Here is a 16,070-nt window from a genome sequence, read left to right on the forward strand (position 1 = left end):
ATTCTGAGGTACAGGATTAAATGCAGTAAAATAGGGGGCAGATAAGAGCAAAATAAAGCATATTTAAATGAAGGGTGATAGTGTCCCAGGATACAACAGAGGAGTTCTACAGGTGCTGTTTGAAGAGGTGAGTCTTAAGGAGGCGCCGGAATGTGGTCAGGGACTGGGCAGTCCTGACATCTGTAGGAAGGTCGTTCCACCACTGCGGAGCAAGGGTGGAGAAGGAGCGGGCTCGGGAGGCAGGGGAGCGTAGCGGAGGTAGAGCCAGTCTTCTAGTGCAGGCGGAGCGGAGAGGTCGAGTGGGGGTGTAGGGAGAGATGAGGGTCTGGAGGTAGCTGGGTGCAGTCTGATCAAGGCATCTGTAGGCTAGTACAAGAGTCTTGAACTGGATGCGAGCGGTGATCGGGAGCCAGTGGAGCGAGCGGAGTAGTGGAGTAGCGTGGGCGAAGCGAGGCAGAGAGAACACCAGGCGAGCAGCAGAGTTCTGGATGAGCTGGAGCGGACGGGTGGCGGACGCAGGGAGGCCAGCCAGGAGGGAGTTGCAGTAGTCTAGGCGGGAGAGTACCAGGGCCTGGACCAGGAGCTGGGTAGCATAGTTGGTGAGGAAGGGTCGGATTCTTCGGATGTTGCTCAGGAAGAATCGGCAAGTGCGTGCCAGAGTGGAGATGTGCTGGGAATAAGAGAGGCAGGGGTCCAGGGTGACTCCAAGGTTCTTAGCGGAGGAAGAGGGAGAGAGTGTGGTAGATTCCAGAGGAACAGAGATAGAGAGATCAGAGGAGGGGGAGGAGGAGGGAAAGAAAAGGAGGTCAGATTTAGAGAGGTTGAGTTTGAGGTGATGCGAGTGCATCCAGGAGGAAATAGCAGACAGACAGGTAGAGATACGGGAGGAGATGGTGGAGTCAGAGGTGGGGAAGGAGAGGAAAATCTGAGCATCATCAGCATAGAAATGGTATGAGAAACCATAGGATGCGATGAGGGGGCCCAGGGAGCGGGTGTAGAGAGAGAACAGGAGAGGACCCAAGACTGACCCTTGGGGGACTCCAGTCAAGAGAGGGTGAGGTGTGGAGGTTGCTCCACGCCAGGTTACCTGGTAAGTGCGGTTGGAGAGGTAGGAGGAGAACCAGGCCAGAGCAGTGCCAGAGATCCCCAGGTCAGCAAGAGATGATAGTAGAATAGAGTGATCAACAGTGTCAAAGGCAGCAGAGAGGTCGAGGAGAATTAGGACAGAGGAGAGAGAGGCAGCTCGGGCACACTTAAGTGAGTTGGTGACAGACAGAAGGGCGGTTTCAGTGGAGTGAGCAGAGCGGAAGCCAGATTGGAGAGGGTCAAGCAGAGAGTGGTTGGACAGGAAAGCAGAGAGCTGGCGGTGTACAGTCCGCTCGAGGGTTTTGGCTTTTTTGAAGGCAGAGGGGAAGATGCCAGAAAGTAGAGAGGTGTTGAGGAGGGAGGAGATGAAGGGGAGTAGAGCAGGAGCAGCAGCTTGAAAGTTTATAGAATAAAACAAAAATGTTCATTTTACCCAAACACATACCTATAAATAGTAAAACCAGAGAAACTGATAATTTTGCAGTGGTCTCTTAATTTTTTCCAGAGCTGTATATATATATATATATATATATATATATATATATATATATATATATATATATATATATATATATATACAGTATATATACAGATGTGCTCAAATTTGTTGGTACCCTTACAGCTCATTGAAATAATGCTTCATTCCTCCTGGAAAGTGATGAAATTAAAAGCTATTTTATCATGTACACTTGCATGCCTTTGGTATGTCATAGAATAAAGCAAAGAAGCTGTGAAAAGAGATGAATTATTGTTTATTCTACAAAGATATTCTAAAATGGCCTGGACACATTTGTTGGTACCCCTTAGAAAAGATAATAAATAACTGGATTATAGTGATATTTCAAACTAATTAGTTTCTTTAATTAGTATCACACATGTCTCCAATCTTGTAATCAGTCATTCAGCCTATTTAAATGGAGAAAAGTAGTCACTGTGCTGTTTGGTATCATTGTGTGCACCACACTGAACATGGACCAGAGAAAGCAAAGGAGAGAGTTGTCTGAGGAGATCAGAAAAAAATAATAGACAAGCATGGTAAAGGTAAAGGCTACAAGACCATCTCCAAGCAGCTTGATGTTCCTGTGACAACAGTTGCAAATATTATAAAGAAGTTTAAGGTCCATGGAACTGTAGCCAACCTCCCTGGGTGCGGCCGCAAGAGGAAAATTGACCCCAGATTGAACAGAAGGATAGTGTGAATGGTAGAAAAAGAACCAAGGATAACTGCCAAAGAGATACAAGCTGAACTCCAAGGTGAAGGTACGTCAGTTTCTGATCACACCATCCGTCGCTTTTTGAGTGAAAGTGGGCTCCATGGAAGAAGACCCAGGAGGACTCTACTTTTGAAAGAAAAACATAAAAAAACCAGACTGGAATTTGCTAAAATGCATATTGACAAGCCACAATCCTTCCGGGAGAATGTCCTTTGGACAGATGAGTCAAAACTGGAGCTTTTTGGCAAGTCACATCAGCTCTATGTTCACAGGCGAAAAAATGAAGCTTTCAAAGAAAAGAACACCATACCTACAGTGAAACATGGAGGAGGCTCGGTTATGTTTTGGGGCTGCTTTGCTGCGCCTGGCACAGGGTGCCTTGAATCTGTGCAGGGCACAATGAAATCTCAAGACTATCAAGGCATTCTGGAGCGAAACGTACTGCCCAGTGTCAGAAAGCTCTGTCTCAGTCGCAGGTCATGGGTCCTCCAACAGGATAATGACCCAAAACACACAGCTAAAAGCACCCAAGAATGGATAAGAACAAAACATTGGACTATTCTGAAGTGGCCTTCTATGAGTCCTGATCTGAATCCTATCGAACATCTATGGAAAGAGCTGAAACTTGCAGTCTGGAGAAGGCACCCATCAAACCTGAGACAGCTGGAGCAGTTTCCTAAGGAAGAGTGGGCCAAACTACCTGTTAACAGGTGCAGAAGTCTCATTGAGAGCTACAGAAAACGTTTGATTGCAGTGATTGCCTCTTAAGGTTGTGCAACAAAATATTAGGTTAGCGGTCCCATCATTTTTGTCCATGCCATTTTCATTTGTTTTATTACTTACAGTATTATGTTGAATAAAAAATCAAAAGCAAAGTCTGATTTCTATTAAATATGGAATAAACAATGGTGGATGCCAATTACTTTTGTCAGTTTCAAGTTATTTCAGAGAAAATTGTGTATTCTTCGTTTTTTGTGGAGGGGTACCAACAAATTTGAGCACGTCTGTATATATATATATATATATATATATATATATATATATATATATATATATATATATATATATATACATATATACAGTGCCTTGCAAAAGTATTCAGACCCCTGACCAATTCTCTCATATTACTGAATTACAAATGGTACACTGAAATTTCGTTCTGTTTGATATTTTATTTTAAAACACAGAAACTCAAAATCAATTATTGTTCGGTGACACTGGTTTTATGTTGGAAATATTTTTAAGAAAAATAAAAAACTGAAATATCTTGCTTGCATAAGTATTCAACCCCCACACATTAATATTTGGTAGAGCCACCTTTCGGTGCAATAACAGCTTTAAGTCTTTTGGGGTAAGTATGAACCAGCTTTGCACACAGTGTCGGAGTGATTCCGGCCCATTCTTCTTGGCAGATTTGCTCCAGTTTGTTCAGGTTGGTTGGACGACGCTTGTGGACCGCAATTTTCAAATAGTGCCACAGATTCTCAATTGGATTGAGATCAGGACTTTGACTGAGCCACTCCAATGTTGCTTTGGCCTTGTGCTTGGGATCATTGTCCTGCTGAAAGGTGAATTTCCTCCCAAGTTTTTTAGCGGACTGAAGCAGGTTCTCTTGCAGTATTTCCCTGTATTTTGCTCCATCCATTCTTCCTTCAATTTTAACAAGATGCCCAGTCCCTGCTGATGAGAAGCATCCCCACAGCATGATGCTGCCACCACCATACTTCACTGTAGGGATGGTGTGTCTTGAGGCATGGGCAGTGTTAGGTTTGCGCCACACATAGCGCTTTGAGTTTTGGCCAAAAAGCTCAATCTTGGTCTCATCTGACCACAAAACCTTTTCCCACATGGCAGCTGGGTCACTCTCATGCTTTCTAGCAAACTCCAGACTTGCTTTCAGATGGTACTTTTTGAGTAACGGCTTCTTTCTTGCCACCCTCCCATACAGGCCAGTGTTATGCAGAGCTCTTGATATGGTTGACTGGTGCACCATTACTCCACTTCCAGCCACTGAACTCTGTAGCTCCTTCAAAGTGATTGTTGGCCTCTCTGTGGCTTCTCTCACAAGTCTTGTTTGAGCGCTGAGTTTTGAGGGACGGCCTTTTCTTGGCAGTGCCTGGGTGGTGTGATGCAGCTTCCACTTCCTGATTATTGATCCAACTGTGCTCACTGGGATATCCAAACACTTGGATATTATTTTGTACCCTTTCCCTAATCTATGCATTTGTATTACTTTATCTCTAACTTCTGTAGAATGCTCTTTGGTCTTCATTTTCCTTCAGATTCACAGCCTGACCAATGATCATTCAACGGTGGGGTTTTTATCCAGAAAATGTGACAGCAACTTTACAGGTGGAGGCCAATGGTAAGGTAATTGTGTCCTCGTTAGGGCAATTTCTTTCATCTGTGTAAACTGGGAGCTTCCACAGCACAGGGGTTGAATACTTATGCAAGCAAGATATTTCAGTTTTTTATTTCTTAAAAATATTTCCCAACATAAAACCAATGCCACCTTACAATAATTGATTTTGAGTTTCAGTGTTTTAAAATAAAATATCAAACAGAACAAAATTTCAGTGTACCATTTGTAATTCAGTAATATGAGAGAATTGATCAGGGGTCTGAATACTTTTGCAAGGCACTAATTATATATATATTGTGAGCTTGGAGCTCTGTTTCGGGGTGGTAACTTGATGAAGGACCAGACAAGAGGCAGGAAATGAAGTCTAAGTGAGGGTTTATTTACAATGAAAAAACACAACTTTCCAGGGGGTTGCCAGAAAATAAAAAAACCTAGCCCACTCACCGGGCCCTAGTCTTAACTGCTTCAGTTCCCTAGTCTTAACAGTTGGTTAAGGCTAGCCCTCACCCAACTCACACACAAAAACACCACCACACACACTCTGGGGTGATAAGAGTTCAGTCAATGGTAAGTCTGCTGGCCTGCAATTCCACCTCTCGCCACCAGGATGACTCCCGGTAAGGTTTTTTCCTTTCTAGCCTTTGCAATTGTATTATCCCTGCTCAGAGTTTCCAGGGTCCACCGATGATCGAGAGTGCCCCCTGCAGGTAAGTCCTGAGCAAGGAGGATGAAGTAATCCCAGCGTTTTATGAAGTAAAAAAGAAAGAAAAGAACAAGGCTTGTTTTCTCCACAGCCAACTCAAAATACCATGAACTTGTTCCAGCCAACAACTAAAAATAAAAGTCTTGAACTTAACTGTGTTGACTCTCTATAAAACAGTCCATTACTCGTGGTTCCAACACACAGTTATGTGTTGCAGGGATTTTTTTCATCCCTTTTTTCTCGCTATTCACCGCCTTATATAATGCTCCCCTCCCCCCTTCCAGCTGCTATTAATTAACCCCTTTAGCCATCCCAGAAGTGGAGCCCTACGGCAGCTACTCTGTGAGGTAATTTAAAGCTGTATCGCCAAATTCTTTGTGATAAATGGCCCTGTAGCAATGCAACTATAGAACCTCACCCTTCTATGTTGCATTACTACTTACTCCTGTACATTTATCACAATATATATATATATATATATATACACACACACAAATCGGGGAGGAATGTGGTGTATTGAATGCCACAAGTTTAAAATAAATGTTGTATTCTGTATGGCTGTATGCATACATAGCCAGAGCTAGGTTTCTGGTGATTGGGTCACCTGCAGATATAAATATGGGTTCCGCCGCTTCTAGCGGCGGTCTGAGCTTGGCTATGAAGGTAAGAAGTTCTGTTATGGATAAAATAAAGTGTGCATGTGTTACGGGTCTCGGGCAGAGAGTCCATAAACAGAAGATAGTGTTTAATCTGTTAAAATAGGAAAAGTAAAGACAGGACTAAATCAGTTGTTGCTTGCAGTCTCTCGGTTTTACTACTGAAAGTTTTAAAACATAAAACAATCCATTACTTCATTGAAGAAGTGCAGAGAATAACAATAATAATCATAACAATAAAATAGCAATAGACCATAACAAATAACAAGCCTTTTGAGATAGTCTTCATATTGGTATTCAATAGCTATCTCAGCTGTAGTATATTAAAATAAAACATGGCAATCACAACAAAGAAGCATTCCACAATGGATAGTCTGTGTCATTTCTATAGTTATGCATTCTCCATATACATATTATATAACTAGCATCACTATTTTAACACGTTCAGACTACTTCCATGGCAATGTTGCACTATTATTAATCATCAGTTCAACTACAAATATCATTCAAGTCTAAGCATTCTGAACGCAGTGTTAATAATAGTACATACTCACAATAAAGTATAAGTTTTAGTAATTCAAAACATGTACTTACATCACGTTATACTATGCCTAAATTCTACCTTTTATTAATTAGCAAAACGAAACACAGAATAACAAACATCACAGAAATATCAGTTTACATTTACTATTGGCATCAGGATAATATGAGCTTAAATTTATTATCAGAACACCTTCAAACATAATATTTCACAAACATTTTATATATCTTTTAAACCAGTTTGTTTCACTTTGAAAACATAATCGCCATCTTGTCTTCACTGGCCGATTCAAAATGTGCACTTTTATATATTAAAAATACATATTTAAACCACCAAAATAATGCACCAAACCCACAGAATAATAATCTACAGCATTTAACCTTGTGATTTAATGCGTTTTAATGTTATATTGACTCTTACTAACCTGTTAAAATAGGAAAAGTAAAGACAGGACTAAATCAGTTGTTGCTTGCAGTCTCTCGGTTTACTGCTGAAAGAAAGCACATTATCACCACTAACTGATAGCGCTGTCCTGCATTTAGACTGCTCCACCTAGTGGCTGTATCAAATAGTGCAGTTTACTAGGCTTTTCCTTTAGGTTCAAGGAGGACTTGACGTGTTCCTATTTTAAAAGGTACAGGTAAGCGAAAAAAAATAAAGTGTCAATACTTTTTCATGTATGAATTCTCACTTTTTGTGTGCGTCACACATGCAAGTATGTATGTAATAATACAAGTGGTGAGGCATTATAAATCATGTACAAAACTTACATACTGGCCTTGGGAGATATTTCACAACCGGCAGCACACCCGCCCATCAATGCGCAAAGGCTTTTGTGTAGGAGGTCTTGCCGCAGGGCGAGTGTTTAGAGTGAGGCACAAACATAGGCATTTGGCAACGGTCTTGTTATTGTTGAAAACAACTATTAATTAAAGAGTGTCTGACAGGCTGGCTGCAGGGAGGAACTCAGACCAGAGAGAGAGAGAGAGAGAGAGAGAGAGAGAGAGAGAGAGAGAGAGAGAGAGAGAGAGAGAGAGAGAGAGAGAGAGAGAGAGAGAGACGGTGGTGATGAGAAGCTGAGTGCAAATGGTAACTTTACCTCCGTCTCCAATCCCGTTCTCCACTCACCGAACACCCAACCCCGAGTGAGTGCTACGTGTCTCTATATATACTGTTGTGCTGGGATTCAATTACTAATTAATTATTCACTTGAATCCCAGCACGTGAATTCATTACATGCAACCCCGTGCTCACATATTATTACATACTTTAAATGCACGTGAAGTGATTCCGTGCCTAATTATAAATCTACATTTTTAAATCACACGTGAAACACAGACCCGTTTATATCCCGTGTGTACCAATGACTATACACCAACATTAACACACGCAACATACAACACATAACACACAAATGCACATAGGGGCGGGGCACATTGCCACAGTGTCTTAAGGGGGTTTCACTGTAAGCTCAGAAGCTGCTTTCATACACCTATATATATCTAATTGAGGTGCAGCTTCTGTGCTCAAGATGAAAACACCTTAACACATACTTTTCAAAACGAAACTAGTTTAATACTATAACCAGTTTAACTTGAAATTAAGCTAATAAAACATCTCCACAGTAAAGAACCCAAACTTCTCAAGGAGAACGGTTAGTGCAGTTACAGTCATGTGAAACTACTGTACAGAGTGTATTGCAGCACATTGAGTCACATTTCCAACCCTGCTTGAAGTTAACACTAAAACAGGAGCTGTCATAATTGTCCAGGCAAATTTATGAGAGATATGTATGTCACAAATTTATGAGAGATATGTATGTCTTTTTTCTAACATCTGGCAATCCCAATTGTTAAGAAATGTGGTATTAACATTATATGTTATTGACTATATCACGTTATTGACTATATCAAGTTATTGACTATACCAGATTCTGGGTGTATTGCATACTTGTAGATATTGGCCCATATTCATAAAACTAAGCGTCTCCTTTATTGTGCCAGTAATAGTGTTTAACATGACAGTATTTCATCGAGTGATGCAGAAACACCATTTACCATCAATTCATAAATCTGTATTGTGCTGTTCATTGACAATGACAGGTGTCGTAACCAATAATGCTTCCCCATAGGACTGGGATGATAAAGACCTGATGCATCGATACATTGTTTTTCATAACGCAAAAGAATCATGTAAATAAAAAGTACATATATTTTCATCAAATCTAATCACGAAAAGTAAAAGTTTCTCCAGTTGACCTTAAAACTACACATTTATAATTATTTACGTCTAGTCACACTGTCGGCGAGGTTCCCCACAAAAAGTTAATAAAACATTACAAATATTACTGTCTTACCTTAAGATGTCTTGACAGCAACCGGATTAGAGAAAGAAAAAAACTCCAATGGTGGAACACAATCATAACTATTTACAAGTCCAACATAACAACATAACAAAGTCAGAGCATATTTTCTGTTTTTATTCAGAAATATTATGGCATCACATTCTCCGGTTTCAAAGATTTTGTTGTCAAGCATCTCTGCTTTGCTGAACACACGCTTGCTTGGGACTGATGTTGCAATGATACTTAACATTATTATTATTATTTATTTATTAGCAGACGCCCTTATCCAGGGCAACTTACAATTGTTACAAGATATCACATTATTTTTACATACAATTACATAATTTTTTACACATTATTCTTACACACAATTACCCACTTATACAGTTGGGTTTTTACTGGAGCAAAGTACTTTGCTCAAGGGTACATCAGCAGTGTCCCCCACCTGGGAATGAACCCACAACCCTCCAGTCAAGAGTCCAGAGCCCTAACCACTACTCTACACTGCTGCCAAGGCTGCTAGGTTGGGAAAGTGTGTCTGGTTATTTTCCCACCAAATCAGGGGATCTTCACTGATGTTTAATGGAGTTTCAGAAGCATAAATCGTCATCTCTTGTTGGATTAAGGTTTCCTTGGAAGTAGTGTGTGTTTGTTGCCTTCCACGAAGTAACAGTTCCATTGTTTGCTCGGTCTTCGTTTTCTTTTTAACAGGTAAGTCCTCTGTGCTGCACTCACTTGTACAGGCACGATTTCCGTCATTTTTGAGGTTGTCCTCCATCAGTCTTGCTAGTTTGGAAGACAGTGTTTCAGACACGTGAGCTTTGGCCTGTTTGGATAGGAAATCCAGATGGTGAAATTGTGGGGTCAAGAAATGACACAAAAAACAGTGGCATAACCTCATTACTTGGGTCATTCAGCTGATGTAAACAAAATCGCTGAGACAAATTATGCACTAGCCTATCTCTCAAACTCTGTGTAACTGGAATTAGCAAATCAGTTGAATTTGAAGAAGACAGTGTCTCCCCTTCATCAGGAACTTCAGTCAATCTGTGTTTTATCCCTGTTGCAAGTGGGTACAAAGAACTAGTCGTAATGTTTTTCTTTGCACTCAGAAGTACTGTAGCCAGTTTGAATGGCTGTAGTAGAGGCAGTTTCCCTTTCAATTTGAAGACAACCACCAATGACATTACATATGGGATATGCCTACCCACTGGGTAGGTATCGCTGAGCTCTCTATGCCAGAGCTGCCGATAAGCCCCTTCCTGGGATGATGCACTTGGTCCCGCCCACCGATGGAATAAAACTATCATCCCGAGGAAGCCATTTCTTTTTCCTTCTCAAGACGGTATGGTAAGACCTCTGTGTTGAGCTGAGCGTGTTGATAGAAAGGAGCTTCTAGAGTCGAATCGAGTCGATTATATTTCCCTTGCATTCGTGCTGAAAGCTGGCTCGCCGCTTTCCTGGAATCAACGACTTTGAAAAGACAGAGCTCAGTACGCACGGTGTGCACTGTGTTCGGTACCCTCTGCTACAGCGCTAGTGGGTGAGCGCACGCCGTTCGCACTTTTAATCAGTGCTTGAGCGCAGTGCAAGCGGTGTTCAGTGCACTGCCCCTGCACACCAGGCCCATGCCAGGCAAGTCGGGGTTCCACCCCTGCATGGCCTGCAATGCGAATACCCTGCAAGAGGATAAACATACCCTCTGTACGCGGGGCTTGGGCATCCAACATGCCACCTTGGCCCTCTCGAGAGAAGTGGCCTGTAGCATCTGTGCAGGTTTTCAGCCCCGGGTGAAGGAAACTAGGTTGGAGAGGGCCACGAAGGCGAGCTCCTCGTCCTCTATGGCCACACTGTCGGTGGCTCTTGGTGCCCCAGAGCCCCTCCTCCATGACCTGTCCCAGGACCCCCTGCTAGGCATCTCCGATGCGCAGGCCTCCCGTAGTCACTCCCCATCTCCGCAGGGGAGAAGGGTGAAGCGTTCCAGGCAGGCGAGGGACATTATGGACCTCAAAGCCCAGATGGCCCAGGTCCTGGAGCTCTTGGCCAAACAGGCACCTGCGGGCTCAGTTGCAGCCCAAATTGCCATATCCCCCTTTCCCATGGGAGTTCAAGGTAGTTGGGAAGAGGCATCCCAGATGGCGCAGGTAGGCGGACCCCCTGCTGAGGAAGAAACTTGCTTCGAGGTAGCCTTGAACCCTCAATGCAAGGTGACGGAAATGCATCTCAAGCAGGCGTATGCAGCAGAGAGCTTGATCAGAGTAATAAATCTCGACGACTGGTTGATCTGTTCCCAGTCGCGAGAGGGAGCAGTGGCCCACACGGCGGTCATGACAGAGCATCTGGCGAGGCTGGGCCTCACCATCAACGATGCAATGAGTCGGCTTACACTGGTGCAGTGCACGATGTACTTGGGACTCCGGCTGAACTCCAGTACGATGCGGGCATACCTGTCAGATGACAGAGTTGCAGCTATACAGGGTTGCCTCTCCCTGTTTCAACAGGGATCGCAGGTCACCCTCCTATTGTTCCAGAAACTATTGGGTCTGATGGCCGCAGCCATATCGGCCATTCAGCTGGGTCTGCTTCGCATGCACCCGATACATGCGTGGCTCAATGCGTTCCACCTCAACACCAAACGCGACAGACACCGTCAGCTGACTGTCTCACGCGTGCTTGGCAGCTCTGCGCTGGTGGAGGATGACCTCTCACCTGCGAGAAGGTGTGCAAATGGGAGTAGTGTTAAACTGCCAAGTGGTGATGACAGACGCCTCCAACTTGGATTGGGGGGCAGTCTGGGAAGGCAGAAGAGTACGCGGATCCTGGCCGGACCGCTGGACATCCCTGCACATAAACATGCTGGAGTTGCGAGCGGTCTCCCTTGCTCTCCACCACTTCCTCCCAGTCCTGAATGGTACACATGTGTTGATCCGGACGGACAACACGACAGTGGTGGCGTATGTCAATCGCCAGGGTGGCCTACGGTTCCCGGGGTCGCGGTTCCCTTCAGGCTATTGACATGGGCTCAGAGAAACTTGCTGTCCCTATGGGCGACGCACATTCCCGGAGTGGTGAACTGGGCAGCGGACCTCCTCTCCTCCTATCCTCAGATAGTGGAGCGCATTTGGGAATGGTTCGGGAAGGCGCAGGTCGATCTCTTCGCCTTGGCAGAGACAACGCATTTCCCCCTGTGGTACTCCCTCCACCGCTTAGGTGGTTCACTCGGCGTAGACGCCCTAGCGCACAAATGGCCCAAAGCGTTTTTGTATGCTTTCCCACCTATACCGCTGCTCCCGGCCTTTCTCAAAAAGGTCCGGTTAGAGGAAGCGTCCATTCTCCTAAAGGCCCCCAAGTGGCCCAAGAGAATCTCGTTATCGACCCTGTGCCAGCTGTTACACGGCCAGCCCTGGGAGATCCCACTGCGCATGGATCAGTGTGTGGAGCAGTGGGCAGCAGTGTGGAGTAGTGGATAGGGCTCTGGACTCTTGACCGGAGGGTTGTGGGTTCAATCCCAGGTGGGGGACACTGCTGCTGTACCCTTGAGCAAGGTACTTTACCAAGATTGCTCCAGTAAAAACCCAACTGTATAAAATGGGTAATTGTACGTAAAAAATAATGTAATTGTATGTAAAAATAATGTGATATCTTGTAACAATTTTAAGTTGCCCTGGATAAGGATGTCTGCTAAGAAATAAATAATAATAATAATAATTATAATAATAATAATAATAATTAATAATAATGGATCTCCTTAGTCAGGCAAAAGGCTCTTTGCCTGACTGAGGAAGACAGCCTTCCTCGTGGCTATCACCTCCGCTAAGCGGGTCAGTGAGCTGCAGATGCTGTCTGTGCACAGCTCCTGCATGCGTATTTGTGAGGATGGCAGCAGGGTGGCTGCACACCAACCCTGCTTTCCTCCCTAAGGTGATCACAGCCTTCCACATTAATCAGTATGTGGAACTGGAGTCCTTCCATCCACCCCCATTTGCTTCAATGGAGAATGAGAGATTGAATTTCTTCTGCCCAGTGCGGGCATTGAGATGCTACGTGGATAGGACAAGAGCTCTGCATCAGTCTGACCAGCTCTTTGTCTGTCATGGGACACGAACCCTAGGACAGCCCCTCTCAAAGCAGCGTCTGTCACATTGGATTGCGGACACAGTCTCGACTGTGTATGATGGTGCTGGCTTGCTCCCACCTGGGAGGGTAGCCGCACATTCCACTAGAGGGTTGGCTACATCTTGGGCCCTCTCTCTCTCTCTCTATCTCTCTCTCTCTCTCCCTCTCCGATCACAATGCCTCCCCCACTCGTGTTGATGTCATATTCCTTTGACAGACAAGGACCAATAAAAATGCGAGACTTATGGGGTTCCATCTCAAAAACCAGGCCTGTGTCATACCTCACTTCATCGACTCAATTTCAAAGCATTAATGGATTAATTAAATTAACACATTTTGTTTGAAAATCACATGGTACTAAAGCTCTCGTTACTATGCCACGAGCAATACAATAACACTGTTTTTTGAAAATCCTGCCCTGAGTGTCTCAATAAAGATGTTTAACCGCATATATGCTTGTTTGTTTTGATTACTGTACTGGTGATTGGGGGACATTTTGAATGTCAGGTTATTTTGTGGGAGTTTATACCGTCCTTCGCTTACTGTGGGTGAATCACGTTAACACAAACGTGCCCGTTCTAAGCGGTGGCGATGTAACTGTGCGGTGCTGTCTTTCTGTACCATTTGTCATTCAAATTAAAGTTTTAAATGTAATATGAGAAAAATAACCAGAACTTGCTGGTGCCTTAGTGCCTTCTATAATTTCTTGTGCGCTGCAAAGGAAATACGTGTTAACATTGGAAGATCCTTTTTTTGTCAACCAAAATTAAAATATCATAAACTGTGACAACACATTACATTACTGGTGGTAAGCTATATTTAAAAATTATATTTTTTTAAATTAAAAAAACATATACTGCACCTACCCTAACCTCTCATTCACATGACAACCTGCCTGTCTCCAGACATGCCGCAGCCATAGTGACGGTGTAAACAGACAGCGTATGCCATTGATGTCTTAAGTAGGGGACACGGCTCATTTGTATACCTCGGACAACTGGTTATCCGTGACAGAAAATCACCTCTAAAACCATTACCGGCTGATAAAATAACCAGCCTGTAGTTTTATAAATTACATTTTAAATAGTGCCCTGTAATTTTTTTTTACTGGCTGGAAATTACCGCCACGTTTTATGAATATGGGCCATAATATTTAACATGAATTCCTCAATATCATAGGCAACACGCCACTATGTTGGTTATATACACCTCCATTTAGTCCTTAACAAATGACATATTTCTTATAAAATTATAATTACAATTCTATATTCAATGATTCAAATATATCAAAAGAACTATAAAGAAAATAAAAAAGAAATCTGAGGCTAAGTTATAAAAATATGCTTTTCAGTTTCAAGATCGTGAGAGGTTAAGCAGTCAAATAACTAAGTCAATAAACCAACATTAAAAGTTAAAATATATAGGTTTAAGGGACTCAAATCAATCATAAATGCTTATTTTAGTACTCATAACAGGCAAAAAGAAACTCAACATATACAAATTGTTAAGTTTATTAAGGCTCACAAAAGTAAGTTCGGTAGCAGTTTCAATTGCATTTAGTATGGAGTTGTAATTAGTTACTTCAAACGTGTAGACAAACCCAATCAATGTTTAAATGGTTCTGACATTCATAGTTTTTGTTTTCAAATACACACAATATCATCAGTTTAGTTTAGTGTTATGCAGCCCCCAGTTTTCTAATTTTTTTTTTATTTTGTCCCGGCACTGTTGTGGTGTTCGTGTGAATCCGTTATCTGCAAAGACTTTTGTTATTTTTTCATAGATTCAAATATTCTGCACAGTGCCCATTAATTGTTTTTATATTTCCAAGTCAGCCCGTAAGGACAACAAACATTTTGTCTCCTCATTTTCCCACATGCCACCACAATTATATTATACGGCAGCCATTGTAAAATGTTTTTCTGTTCCCCTTTCTATAGAAGCACACGGCTCCCTGCTACGTGATGACGTAGTTCCTTAGTCTGGACACATCAGGTACAATAAAGCAAAGCAGGCCAGAAAAAAAAACCCAAGAGTATATCGCCGCACAGCAAGGCTCGCACAGCATAGCTCTCGCAGGGAGCTCACACAGGGTAGTGCTGCGTGTGAAACTCATAATTTACATCATGCTTCATTCACCCTCCATGGCTGGCCGGGGCTGTTGTGACCAGCAGTGGAAACGACTCATTTACGGCCGGGCAGTGAAAATGAGGCATATGTTTCTAAGTAAATTGATTTGATTCCATTCAGAAACCTTGCCTTTCAACTTGCTTCAAACTAAGGCCCTCATACTTGAATGTGCGACAACATAAATTGATTCTCATGGTAAAACAATTCTTCTTTTATTGGGCATGAGAATTATGATATCATGATTGTTGCTGCTTGGTTCTAAACAAACTTGTGTCTACTCTACATTGGAAATGGCTATCTTCTATCAGGAATTAGTATAACATATACAGTATATATATATATATATATATATATATATATATATATATATATATATATATATAGTTTATTTATATAGAACATCAGCATCTGACTGCAGGAATCTACATTGATGTTTCCTTCTCTGTACGTAGCAGTCGGCAGCAAAGCATTAGACCATACCTGTCTTTCATCAATATATACAAAATTATATGGTAAATTATTTTCATTCTTTTGGAGCTGTTTGATACAAATGTCTATCAGAAATATGTGTTTCCAATACAAATACAGATTTGTTTAGAACCAGCTGTGGCAACCCATAGCTCATGCATTCTGCAGCTGAACAGCTTCTAAAATGAACCATCTATTGGTTTTTACAACTCTGAATGAAAACATTTAAATAAGTGTAACAACATTTTAAAAACTTTTAAATACTGCTAGCTGTTATTTGAGTCTGTCTGTCAGCAGGATAGGATAAAATGTTTCTTGTATAAAAACAAAGCCTTTTACTTGGTTCTCTGCCTCTAGCAGCCGGACAGGTATAATGGTATCCAAGCCTGATTGACGAGCCAGCAGTCCAGGTGTGTGATGGCATTCAACCAGTGATAAAACTATGCATGC

At 42.5% G+C, this 16,070-nt stretch overlaps 1 long non-coding RNA gene across 1 annotated transcript; it reads right to left on the reverse strand.

Moving 5' to 3' along the window:
• Window positions 1-5,020: 5,020 nt before the first annotated feature.
• On the reverse strand, window positions 5,021-7,164 carry LOC131724999 (uncharacterized). Its single transcript, XR_009320381.1, has 2 exons — window positions 6,987-7,164; window positions 5,021-6,182 (listed from the first exon to the last, which is right to left on the reverse strand). It is a non-coding gene; the product is annotated as an uncharacterized LOC131724999 (long non-coding RNA).
• Window positions 7,165-16,070: the final 8,906 nt, after the last annotated feature.

Source organism: Acipenser ruthenus, chromosome 3 (genome assembly GCF_902713425.1).
Source record: "Acipenser ruthenus chromosome 3, fAciRut3.2 maternal haplotype, whole genome shotgun sequence".
Classification (NCBI taxonomy): Eukaryota; Metazoa; Chordata; class Actinopteri; order Acipenseriformes; family Acipenseridae; genus Acipenser; species Acipenser ruthenus.